At 38.1% G+C, this 12,814-nt stretch overlaps 1 protein-coding gene across 1 annotated transcript in view; it reads left to right on the top strand.

Moving 5' to 3' along the window:
• Positions 1-12,814, top strand: part of CNGB3 (cyclic nucleotide gated channel beta 3) — a 142,063-nt gene that overhangs the window by 103,421 nt on the left and 25,828 nt on the right. The window lies entirely within an intron of this gene.

A 12,814-nucleotide genomic window follows, 5' to 3' on the forward strand; every position in this document is an offset into this window, starting at 1 on the left:
TTTTGAGTTGGCATCTCCTCTGTCGTCCGGGCTGGAGTATAGTGGCATGCTCACAGCCACTGCAACCTCCACCTACTGGGCTCAGGTAACCCTTCCACCTCAACCGTCCAAGTAGCTGGAACTACAGGCATGCGCCACCATAGCCGGCTAATTTTTTGATCTATTGTAGAGATGAGGTCTCCCCAAGTTACCCAGGCTGGTCTCAAACCTGTGGGCTCAGGCATTCCTCTCACCTTGGCCTCCCAAAGTGCTGGGATTATAGGCGTGAGGCACTGCACCCTGCCGGTTTAGATTTTTAAGATGGCCAAATTCAAATGTATAGGCTTTTTTTTAAAAATGCATAACAAAAAAATTTTGAATTTTTAGTTCTCTTTTTTATGCATTATATTGCAGATATATTTTTCTCACCTAAAATTTAATGCTGTGTGTGGCATTCATCTATCCAATTAACTCATTTAACAAATATTTATTAACTTCCCTCTATATTCTAGGACCATTTTAGCCACTGAATATACAACAGTTGAAAAAAAAAAATACATAAATCAATCCTAAATTCCAGAAGAGAGGAATGAAAAATAAATATATAACATGTGTGGAGGTGATAATATCATGAACAAAATTAAGCAGATTAAGGAGAATGAGGGTGGTACTGATCATGAAAGCCCTCTCTGATGAAGTGCATCTGAGCGCTTGAGCAGAGGACTGCAGAAAGCAAGGGAATGAAGAGAGGAAAAAGAGGAATGAGAGGGTGGAGGAAATATCGGAGGAAGATGGATTGCACAAAGCCCTAAGCTGGGAAGACACTGCAAGGAAGCCAGAATGGCTGAAGCAAAGGCAGGGTGATAGAAAACAGAGAAGGATAAGAAAGGGAAACTGAGGCTGGGGACAAGTTAATAGAGAGCCTTGAACAATCTATAGACTTTGGATTGTACTCTGAGATACAAAGACAGTAAAGATCTTGAGCAGAAAGTAACCTGTCTGACACTAGTTTGAAAAGTGTCATCCCTCCTCCTATGTGGAGAATAGACCTTAGGAAGCAAGTGTGGGAAGCAGGGAGGCCAAATGGAAGTTATCACAACCATCCATGGAAGAGCTGATGGTGACTGGACTTAGGGTCATCAGAGCAGAATTGTTAAGAAGTGGCCAAATGTTAAAAGCCCACAGTTTTTCCTGATTGATTATTAAAGAGACAGAACAAGTAAGAGATCCCAACCAAGGATAACTCTAAGAATTTCGACCTGAGAAACAAAAACAAAGACATTTGCAAAATAAGAAATTTTAGAGTAAGTATAGGTTGAAGGGGGTGAAAACCAATTCTCTGTTTTTGGTTATGCTATGGTTTGAATGATGGTGTCACCTCCAAAATTCATGTTGAAACTCAATCCCCAGTGCAACAGTATGAAGAGTTATGGCCTTTGGGAAGTGATGAAGTCATGAGGTCTCCACCTTTACGAATGGAACTAGCAACCTTATAAAAGGACATAAGGGGAAAGGAGCATTCTCTTGCCCTACTGCGCCTCTGCCATGTGAGGACAAAGCATTCCTTCCCTTTGGAGGATGCAGCAACAAGGCGTCATTTTGGACAGGAGGGAGTGTAGCCCTCACCAGATACCAAACCTGCTGGCACCTTGGTCTTAAACTTCTTCATCTTTAGAACTGTGAAAAATAAATTTCTATTATTTATAAACTACCTAGTCTGTATGTGTGTACTTTTTAATAGCAGCACAGAGACAAATGTGTTAGTTTGGGGAGGTAACTGTGAGATTCCAGATGGAAATCTCATGTAGGCAGTTTGGTTTATAAAGTGGGTTCTTGGGGGAGGTCCAAGATGGAGCAATAAACTTGGACCCAGCAGCATAGTGTTGTATTTTAAGCCATGTACTCATTGTAATCACTGAAGATGCAAGTATAGACAGAAAATAAAATGCAATCCAGGCTGAAGATAAGTCTTAAAAGTCTATAATCAGTATCACTGGGGACAAGATGAAGAATCAGAAGCTGTATTGTAGAAGGGTTAGGTATAGTCACTCCCAGCATTAGATACTAGTGTTAGGTCAGTATCCTAGGAATGTTTTCCTGACTGTATCCTATTCTAGATTTGCATCAAGATTTTAATGAACCCCAGCGCGGTGTCTCATGCCTATAATCCCAACACTTTGGGAGGCCAAGGCAAGAGGAATTACTGAGGCCAGGAAAGTTCAAGGCCAACCTGGGCAACATGGTGAAACCTCATCTCTATAATAAGTCAAAAAATTAGCCGGGCATGGTGGCACATGCCTCTGGTTCCAGCTACATGGAAGCCTGCAGTGGAAGGATTGCCTGAGCCCAGCAGGGTGACAGAGTGAGACTCTGACTCAATATATATGTGTATATATATATATATATATATATATATATATGAAGATAAAGGTGTGATTTTCAAACTGGAAGACCACATAAAGCAAGAAAAATAGTATAAAATGTGTTAATTACCAAATTTTAAATTACTGAATACTTTAAAACAATAAGCAAAGGCAACAAGATTAACTTAAATAAACATAAAAGTGAAATTCTGAATTTAACCCAGAGAAATTAAAATACTACAAAAGTAAAAAGAGCAATAGTTAGTTTATGACAACTCTTTTTAGACCTGGGAGTTTTAATCTCAAACTCCATGAACTAGCAGAGTTATTTATGAGATTCCCCTAAATTTTTAGATATTATTGGTTTTCCAGATTATTGAAACTACATTTGGATTAACATATCACATTGCAAATAACTAGTTTCAAAAAGGATTTTGACAAATGAGATTATATTCCAGCTAAGGAGTTAAGAGCAGGGGTTAAGTAGTGGACCAAGAAGGCAGTGAAATGATGACCTTATTATTATTCTGTGATGATAGAAATCAGATCAATGATTGCTTCTGCTGGGAAGTGGCGATGAGGAGATGGACTAGGAGGAGGCAGGAGGGAACTTTGTGGGGCGATGGAAATGTATTTTTGTCTTGCTAGGAAAGATACATAAGTGTATGCATTTGTAAAAATCGATCCAACTGTCCCTTAAGATATGTATATTTCACTGTGTGTAAGTATTCCTCCACTAAAAAAGAGAGAGAGGCCATTCACAGTGGCTTACACATGTAATCCCAGCATTTTGGGAGGCCCAGACAGGAGGATCACTTGAGGCCAGGAGTTGGAGACTAGAGTGACCCTGTCTCTACAAAAAAATTTTTAAAAATGTTTAATGGCCTCAAAGGCAAATGTGTAGTTACTGGGGATGTTTAGTTGTGGCAAAAATAAATACAGGGGCAGTAGAAGTTTCGTATTCTAAAGTCTGTTATGTGGACAAGGAATGAGACTATATTTTATCTTGTAAAATAACATTCAACTGTAAAATTCATTTCTAAGTGGCAGACACCTCTACTGAAGTAAAACCTCTTGGGAAAATAAGACTTGCTCCTAACTGTCTACCTGCCGTAGACACTACAGTCTCTGACACAGAGTAGCTGCTTAGCAAAGGCCTTAGGAAGGGAGGGAACATACACTGGAATCAACTCTAGGAGATTATAGGAAAGTAGTTTCCAGTTTCTAACCAAAATTCTCACACAATGGAAGCTCCTGGTGAAGCAGAAACATCATAGAATGTGTACTAGCAGAATTTCTGATCTTCTGTTGGGGAGACTGCCAAAAGGATTCCTGCACGGGTTAGCAGTTTCATCTAGATATATAGTTTTCAAACTGCAGCTTGTCATCCACTGGGAGGTCACGAATTCAATCATATAGTTGTAACCAGCATATACAAAGGAAGAGAAGATATCAAAATGCCTCACATATAAGAAAGTATAGGTATTATAATATTGTTTGATCCTGTTATTTATTTTTAAATACACATATACATAGTTATGGGTGTACTAGGCACAAGGAAAATTATAGGGTATGGTATACAAAAATGTATGAAAGCCACTAAGCTAAATTATCTTAACAGTGGTTTAAAATATTGTAAAACTCTTTATATCTCAATGACTACTCTAATTGAGAATACATGACAGCAAGAAAAAAAATGCTTTACATTAGATATCAATTACTTTTAGGGGATTAACCCTGATTTGAGAAGTTACCAAATCTCCTGCCTTATAGTTTTTTCCTTTGTTTTATAAATCCATCAAATCAGCAATATCTGATTGAGAAAAAAGGTTAACTCTTCACATCTTGCTAATGTTGTCAATAAACTTAGATCCACTCTTTCTTGATATTTCCATTAAAGATGTAGTTCTTTCCAGAAAGAACCCATTTATATTTATATTACTGTTAAATTAAAAAGTTATTTTTTTTCAAAAGCCAAGCGGAATAGAAAATAAGTAGGCACGGAATCTTTCTAAATTTATTTTCATAGAGACAGTCTTCGCAGTTTGTTAACAAATTTGTTAATTTCTTAGGTAGGAAATAGGCTGACTGGTGATCCGATACCCTGTGTCTCGTAATGTATACTGAGTTGATCCTGAGTCAGTCACCTGCCTTCACTGAAGCCACCAATGCACCCAGGGAGCAGAGTGCACAAGGCAGGGAACATTCCAGGTGTGAGTGCCCTGAAGGACGCTTAGGAGTCTACGAAATGTAAAACTGGAAGCACCTGGGTGAAGGCTCACAAATGTGAAAAAGTATTAACCTGTCTGCTGAAAGAGTTGATTAAGTTAAAATGAGGCCAGTAAAATCGGGTCTTTATCCAATCCGATTGGTATCCTTTTAAGCTAGTAGACAGAAGAAAAATCATGTGAGGTCATGGTGAGAAGGCACCATCTGGAAGCCAAGAGAGAGACCTCGAAGAAACCAAACCGGCTGACACCTTGATCTCAGACTTTCAGCCTTCAGAACTAAGAAAATAATTCCCATTGTTTAAACCCTATAGTTTGTATTATTTTGTTATGGCAGCCCTAGCAAACTAATACCCCTCTGAGGAAAGGTTTGTGACTACCTCCATTTGACCGAGAGTGCATACAACTTACCTGGCTGAGATCATTGAGCTTTAAACAATGGGAAAGAGTTTGAGCAAAAGTTTTTTTACACCATAGTCTGGGAACTCAACCACTACATTATACTTTCTTTCAGTTCCCTCCTGGCCTTATCTGGATAACTGATAAGATGGTGAGGAGCTGGGAGAAGTTTTACTAGAGTCAAAAGCCAAGCTCAAGGCAATCTTTTGGCGGTGTTCACAGATTTAGATCTGGAACACCTTTTATTTTATTCTATTTTATTTTATTTTCAAGTTTTTTGAATTGGGTCTCACTCTGTTGCCCACTTTGAAGTTACAGTAGCACAATCACAGCTCACCGCAGCCTCGACCTCCTGGGATTGCAGGTACATGCTGCCATGCCTAGCTAATTTTTTGATATTTTGTAGAGATGAAGTCTCGCTATGGCTGGTCATAAACTCTGGGATCAAGTAATCCTCCCGCCTCAACCTCCCAAAGTGCTGGGATTACAGACGTGAGCCTGGCCAGCACATGATTTAGATACTGAAATTCCCACATCTTTTCTACCCTCCTACTAAGAAAAACCTCTGTATCTCATGTATTTTCTTCCCTCTTAATCAAAGTAGGTAGAATTAGAGCCACAGATTTTCACTAAAACTTTGCTTCAATCAATTGTGGTTAATTAGTAAGATTTAATGCTTCAACATGGGGTGATCAGAGTTTTGACATAGCTTAGAAATAATCAATTTTTTTTTTTTTTTTTTTTAGTTTTTCACACACGCAAAAATGGCTCTTCTTCCTTGTAGATTTCATGTTATCCAGGGCCAAGCCCAGTATTAAGCTAATGAGGAGCGATTCATTTCCATGAGACTGGGTTATATCCACTCCTATCTGATGATTTATAATCTTGATCTCGATTTTTAAATATATTTTATCAAAATAAATGCTAGAGAAATCACATTTTGCCTCTGCCACTAAATTACCAGAAATGGAAGAAAATTTAATAAAAGTTCTGTTGCGCCACTTAGTGGCTGAGGGTAAAATCGCATCCTTTACAAACAGCCCACAACTCAACAGCAGAAAACCAAGACCCAGAAATACCAAAATTGGAATGTGGGTGTCACCAGTCTCACAAGGAAGGCACAGTGTGCCTATTACTGCTCTGGTAATAATGCAGAATCCATTCTCACAGGACACCTACTGGGATCTGTGACTCACTTGTGACTATGTGGCAAATAGATCCCGCAGAGGCTGTGACTTCTGTGGTAGGAAAAGATGAGAAAGTGTTTTGCATGTGAATGACCGACTGAGCCAGGAATAGAATGAGAAAGGTAAAATGATTTCTACCATTCACACGTGGATCCCCAGCAGTGACATCCTATTTCTCTGACATGTCATCACATATTTACTCCCAAAGGGCTTGAAATCAAAACGCTGCAGTGAAACTACGTTTTATTTTCATCAACTTTATTTTTGCCCTGATGGTATCAGGAATAAAGTATTGTTACTAGACTCCTCGAGGTATTTTGAGTAATGAGTTTATAATCTAGATGACAGTTACTCTGTCTAAGGCACTGAGTGACTAGGATACTCCCGAGTTACTGCAGCCATATTTTCTCAGCTCTCCAGGGCCCTCCAGTAGGGTGGGTGTATTATTCCGTTTTGCATTGCTATAAAGGAATACCTGCAGTTGGATAGTTTATAAAGAAAAGAGGCTTATTTGACTCACAGTTCTGAATGGCACCAGCATCTGTTTGGCTTCTTGTGAGGCCTTAGGAAGCTCTCAATCATGGCAGAAGGTGAAGAAGGAGCAGGCGTGTCACATGGCAAGAGTAGAAGCAAGAGAGAGAAAGGGGTGTCAGGCTCTTTTAAACAATCAGTTCTTGAATAACCTTATAGGGCAAAAAAAGTCCCTGAGTATCTATACCAAGTCATTCATGAGGGATCCATTCTTATGACCCAAACACCTCCCACTAGGCCCCCACACCTCCAACGTTGGGGATCACATTTCAACATGAGATTTGAAGGGGACAACCATCCAAACTTTGTCCATGGGGAAATGCTAAATGAGTAAGATAACATGCCTGGTTGTGATCAACTCATGTAAAGTGGTTATGTCGGTACCTGGCACATAGTAGTTATATTGTCATCATCACTAGTATTATTAACTGAGAAATAAAACTGATGCGATCACAGGGGAGTTCCACACAGGTAAAATCCTATTCTTCATGTGGCCCTGCTTGATCTCAGGAAAGATGAATTAGATTCATGCATAGTGTTCCATCCAACTCATGACTTCTCGCTTTGACTATGTGATACCAAAACTCCCAGATAGGTAGAATTACTGTCAGTTCTCAAGGAAAGCTTGATGGAGATGATTTTTACTAGTGTTTGCAAATATTGAGTGTAGAGTTAGGACTGATATTGCTTAGAACTCAATATTAGTAAGTTATATAGTGTATATCACATTTGACTTTGCTGGTCACAACAGCTGCCAGTCAGTAGCATGCCATTAATGGCATGAGCAACTAAATTCAGAATTTCCTGCCCAAGCCATAACACCCATAATTCCCTTGTTTCATGGGAATGGAGTTTCAGATAGAATGAAACATGTCCTTTTATAATAAACAAGGCTGAGTTGGGAAAAGTGCTGACGACCACTGTTCATACTTGAGAGTGGCTTAAATTCACAGTGAGTTATAGATTACTGATAATATCTTAAATCCTGTTTCAAAGAAAGCAGAAATGAGCCTAGATATGGAAAAATTCTACAGGACTGACAGGATAGGCGTACCAAAGATAAATTTTACCAACTTTACAATTGTGTTCAATTTACAACTTGCCATTAATAGAAGTAGAATTTCCTGGGTACAAGAACCACCATCTAACCATAGATTTTGTTTTAGATAAAGATAAGATTTTTCCCAACTCCGTTCAAATCTCCAGAATCTTTATTCAAATCCTTAAAACATAGTTTTTATACAGCACTGAATTTTCCATTGATCAAAATGGAATAATTTCTAACAGTTTCATTCCACACATCAGCCCATTTTTATATACTGCCTAGCATGCCCCAAACCCTGAGGAAACAGGAGGGAGTAGTACACACACTTTGACCTCAGACTGCTCAAATTGTAGATTTAAAAGGACATACTCTGGTGACACTCTTTCTCCAACACCTACTGAATGTGTGACCTTCCAGAAAGTCACTAGACTTCCTGAGCCTCCAACGCTTCATCTAAAAACCAGGAGATAGACCAGATGTTCATTAATATGAGGCATCACAGGGAGGTTGGAATAATTAAATAGGTAAAGATAAGAAAACAGTAAAATTTAATACAAATTGTATGTATTAACATAATGTTATGCTTATATAAGGACTCTCACTTTATAGAGTGAGATAGGGACATTTATGAAACAATGCTCTCCGACTTTTTGTAAATCAGAACATTTTCTAATGGTTTCTATAAAGAAAATGGAGCTGAATTACTAGGAAAACAAGTTAGCCCCAGGATGTAATCTTTTTAATCTTTCAATAATGGAGCAAAGTGTATCTCAAGAAAACAATCATTTTCTGAGGAAAAAAGAAAAAGATAATTGTTCTCAATCACATCATAAAATATAATGACTTCATAATGCAAATTTCATTTCACTAGGACTAAATCCAGAAAAGATTTAGTCCTAAATCCTCATAGCCTCAAAGCTAGTGGCACCTTTCCATAAAGCAATTGTTAGGAGACAGAGTCACTTAATTGATAAAACTTAAATTCTAAGTGTTTACTATATACAGCTGCTAGGTTGAGTTTACATGACTTGCTCTGTGTTCTATCCAAGTACATTAATAAGTCATATTTAGAATGGTTCAAATGTTTTTCTCTTAGGAAATCCAAGCTATACGCTGAAAGTTATCGACGTAACTGGTTGTTTGTATTGCTGCTGAGAAAAGCACTAATTGTCTGCTTATCTGTTTCAGGGCTTATCTCCTAGGTGAGTCTAACACTTTCCATTGATTTGGTTTCCTTTATTAGTGCTTTCTGCCAGTGAGCTCACCTGAAGGATAAAGGAGGAAAGATGAAATACATTTCTCCACAAAGGGAGAAATTTTTACTTTCTTAAAATATAAAATTAACAAAAATTAAAGTTGACGTCTCATCAGTTCTCCCCAGATTCTCCTTCCTCCCTTCCCAGAGGTGGCCACTAAGACAATTTCTCAAATTATCCCTCCAATCCTCATTTTCATAATTTTATCTTATAGCTCCATAGAAGCATAAACAATAGACAGTATTTTATTTTTCATATTTGGAATCATATTGGATATATTCTATACCTTGCTTTTATTCAGACCACATAAGTTGCTGAATTTAAACATATACTGTGTATAATATGTATTGCTAACTTATTTTAACCACTTTATGATATTTCAACCTACAAATATTCAATATTTTATCTGCACACAGATTGACATCATATTGTTTCCAGTTTTTCAGTACTGAAAATAATATAGTCAGTCCTTAGCATCCACTGGGGGTTGGTCGCAGGACCCCCAAGGATACCAAAATCCAAGGATGCTCAAGTACCTTATACAAAATGACATAGTACTTGCAAATAAGCCATGTACAGCCTCCCATATACTTTAAATCATCTCTAGATTGTTTATAATACCAAATACAATGTAAATGCTACGTATATAGTTTTTAAACTGTATTGTTTTTTATTTGTCTTATTTGTATTGCTACAGTTACTTTTTTTTCCAGAGTATTTTCCATCCCTAGTTGTTTTAACCCCTAGATGCAGAATCCATGGATACAGAGGGCCGACTGTGCTGTCACACTGTTATGATTTCCTCTAATTTGGTTCTGGGCTCTCACTCTGGAAAGCGGTTATCAACTCAAGCCCTGCTGTGACAGGGCTCCTTAGGTGGTTGTGGCTGTTGACACAGTCTGACAATTAAGTTCTTGAACTTGCTACAGTGCGCTTATGTTGACAGCACTGTGCAAAACACTCAGTAAGGTTTCATGACCTTGTTATATCAGGGTCTCACAACTGTGTTCGTGTTGATGTGTGGCAGCATCTTGCTGAGTGGCGTTCACTATTGTTGCGTGTTTTTGTGTGAATGTCAGAGAATGTCAGAACTTGAATTAGAGCAAAAAACACACAGTGAATTTTGTATTAAACTTGACAAGAGTGTAAGTGAAATCAAGGACATGTTAGTCCAAGTTTATGGGGATAATACAATGAAGAAAACAGCAGGGTACAAATGGATTAAACATTTTTCTGAGGGGAGAGAAAGTGTCATTGATGAAGAGAGGTCAGGACAGCTAGTAACGAGCAGAACTGATGAAAGTATTGCAAAATTTCTTCAAATTGTACATCAAAATAATTGGTAGACTGTGAAGAGCATAGCAGACTAAATAAACATTGAGAGAGAAACAGGAAAATCTGAACTGAAAATCTTGGCACAAGAAAGGTGTGTGCAAAAATGGTCCTAGAGGAGCTCTTGCATCACAACAATGCACCAACTCCCATAGCACTGTCTATGAGGGAGTTTTTAGCCAGTAAACAAATAACTGTATTGTCACATCCTCCTTACTCACCTGATCTGGCCCCCAATGACTTTTTTCTTTACCTGAAGCTAAGGGAAATATTGAAAGGAAAGACATTTTGATGATATTCAAGACATCAAGGGTAATACGACAACAGCTCTGATGACCATTTCAGAAAAAAAAGTTCCAAAGTTGCTTTGACAGGTGGACTAGGTACTGGTATTGGTGCATAGATTCCCAAGGGGAATACTTTGACAATGACCGTAGTGATATTCAGCAATGAGTTATGTAGCGCATTTTGTAGGATTAGTTCACAAACATAATTTTCAGAACTCATACAGTGTGTCTTTTATGGGACACTTCTTTTTCCTGGTAGATGGCCTAATACTTAGGTGTCCAACACATGATCAATGTTTCTCTCGCAATAAACTTGTTTATATTGGCCAACACCCTTGTGGCTCTTGTCTAACCAGTGTCCAGTTTATCCTATAAGATAGCCACTTTCTAGGAGTGCCCTGACCTGAAAAAACTGTTAGGTCTGAATGTGTTGTTCAGGTGAGACACAGAGGAGGCAACACAACAAAATCCATGAAAAAGCAGAAGCATTTTATTACTTACAGATCCCAGAAAAGAAAAGGCAGCAGGCCTCGCAGGGTCAATAGGAAGAGGGGAACACTTATGTTCAACAAACGGATAGGGAGTGGGGAAGAGAGAAAGAGAGAAACAGGGACAGAGAGACAGAGATGGAGAGAGACAGAGAGGGCCAAAGCCTTTGTTGGGATCCAGGGTGTTACCCAGGAAGGTTCCCCATGGGGAGTTCTAATTGGTGGATTTACAGCAAGCAAGCCTGAGTTCCATGGAGTCACACTGTGACTGAGAGATGGCCACTGTGGCATATGTGCACATCCACCACATGGGGTGTGGTGGTCTGTAGGGTGAGTCAAGTAGGTTGGATCTAGCTGTCCCATAGAGAAGTAGTCACCAGGAGACAGTTGTATGAGGCAGACACCTGGATCGACCACAGTGAGGACTGGGAAGAGGCAGAGGTAGCAATGGTGTCAAGAGTGACTAAGCCCTGCTTCTGGTATGAGAAAGTTAAACTTATATTCAAATTGATGCCAAGGCAACATAAAATTATAGAATTTTACTGTACACACACATCTTTGTATATGTAGAGAATCAGAATTACTGCTGCAGGACAGCAACATTCAAAATCATTAATAATTCCTATGAAGGTAAGTTAATACACTTGGGAATTGTTATTAAAGTATATTTTAATAGGAATTGTTCAAGTAATGATTTTTGACTTACATATTATAATTAAGATTGTAAAAATTAATGCCAAAAAAACCAAATTGTGCATATGAGAGTAAATATAAGTGGGTTTTTTGAGATCGTCTATTTCTAATCATTTACAATGTAAATCTTCTCCATGGTTATGAATGATTGAGAGTTACCTTCTCTGCAATAATATTCCAGATATGTACATGTTCAAGAACTTCCAAGCATATTCTGAGTGGATTTTCTTTACAACATCGAAAACGCTAACTTTCCTTAATGGAGAAGATGCAAATATCAATCCAAAGTTGTGGGTTTTCTTAAGTGGGTTTTAAGTGGATCAGAATGCCAATTTCAGAAATGAAATTATTCTGAAACGATGACAGCATTTAAAGAAATGCATACGAGCCATTTATTCAGAGAATTTTTACTAAAAACAGAAGAACCATACCTTCTAAAAAATTTTATATTTGTTATTTGCTTTAGCAAATATGACAACCTATAAGACATGGTAGAGCTAAAACAAATAAAAATACAAATTATATACTTTGTTGGCTGGGCACAGTGGCTTATGCCTGTAATCTCAGCACTTTGGGAGCCTGAAGTTGGAGGATTAGCTTGAACCCAGGAATTCGAGACCAGCCTCATCAACATAGTGAGGACACGTCTCTTCAAAAAAAAAAAAAGGAATCAGTGCTGATTCTCTTGATGGAGAAAAAAAATTATATACTTCATGCAAAGCAAATATATAACAAGGAAAGTAAAAGGTAAATTTCTTTGAAAATACACATTATACACTCAAATAATACAAATTTTGTTTTCCACATGAACACTTTCCTGGTGCTTTCATCTCTCCCATCCCATTCCCAAACAAAAGTAACTCCTTCCTCTTTCCTCTTACAAGTTATGAATATTTGGGGGATGTTTTATGATATGGTTATCTTTTAGCATCAATCACAGCTTTTTTGTTTACTTACATCATCCCTGCTAGACTTACCCTATTTCATCTTTAATTCCTCCAAGGTCATCACACATTGCCTGGCTGA

This window comes from Carlito syrichta, unplaced genomic scaffold, assembly GCF_000164805.1.
Source record: "Carlito syrichta isolate Samal-C Ts95f unplaced genomic scaffold, Tarsius_syrichta-2.0.1 Scaffold301606, whole genome shotgun sequence".
Lineage (NCBI taxonomy): Eukaryota > Metazoa > Chordata > Mammalia > Primates > Tarsiidae > Carlito > Carlito syrichta.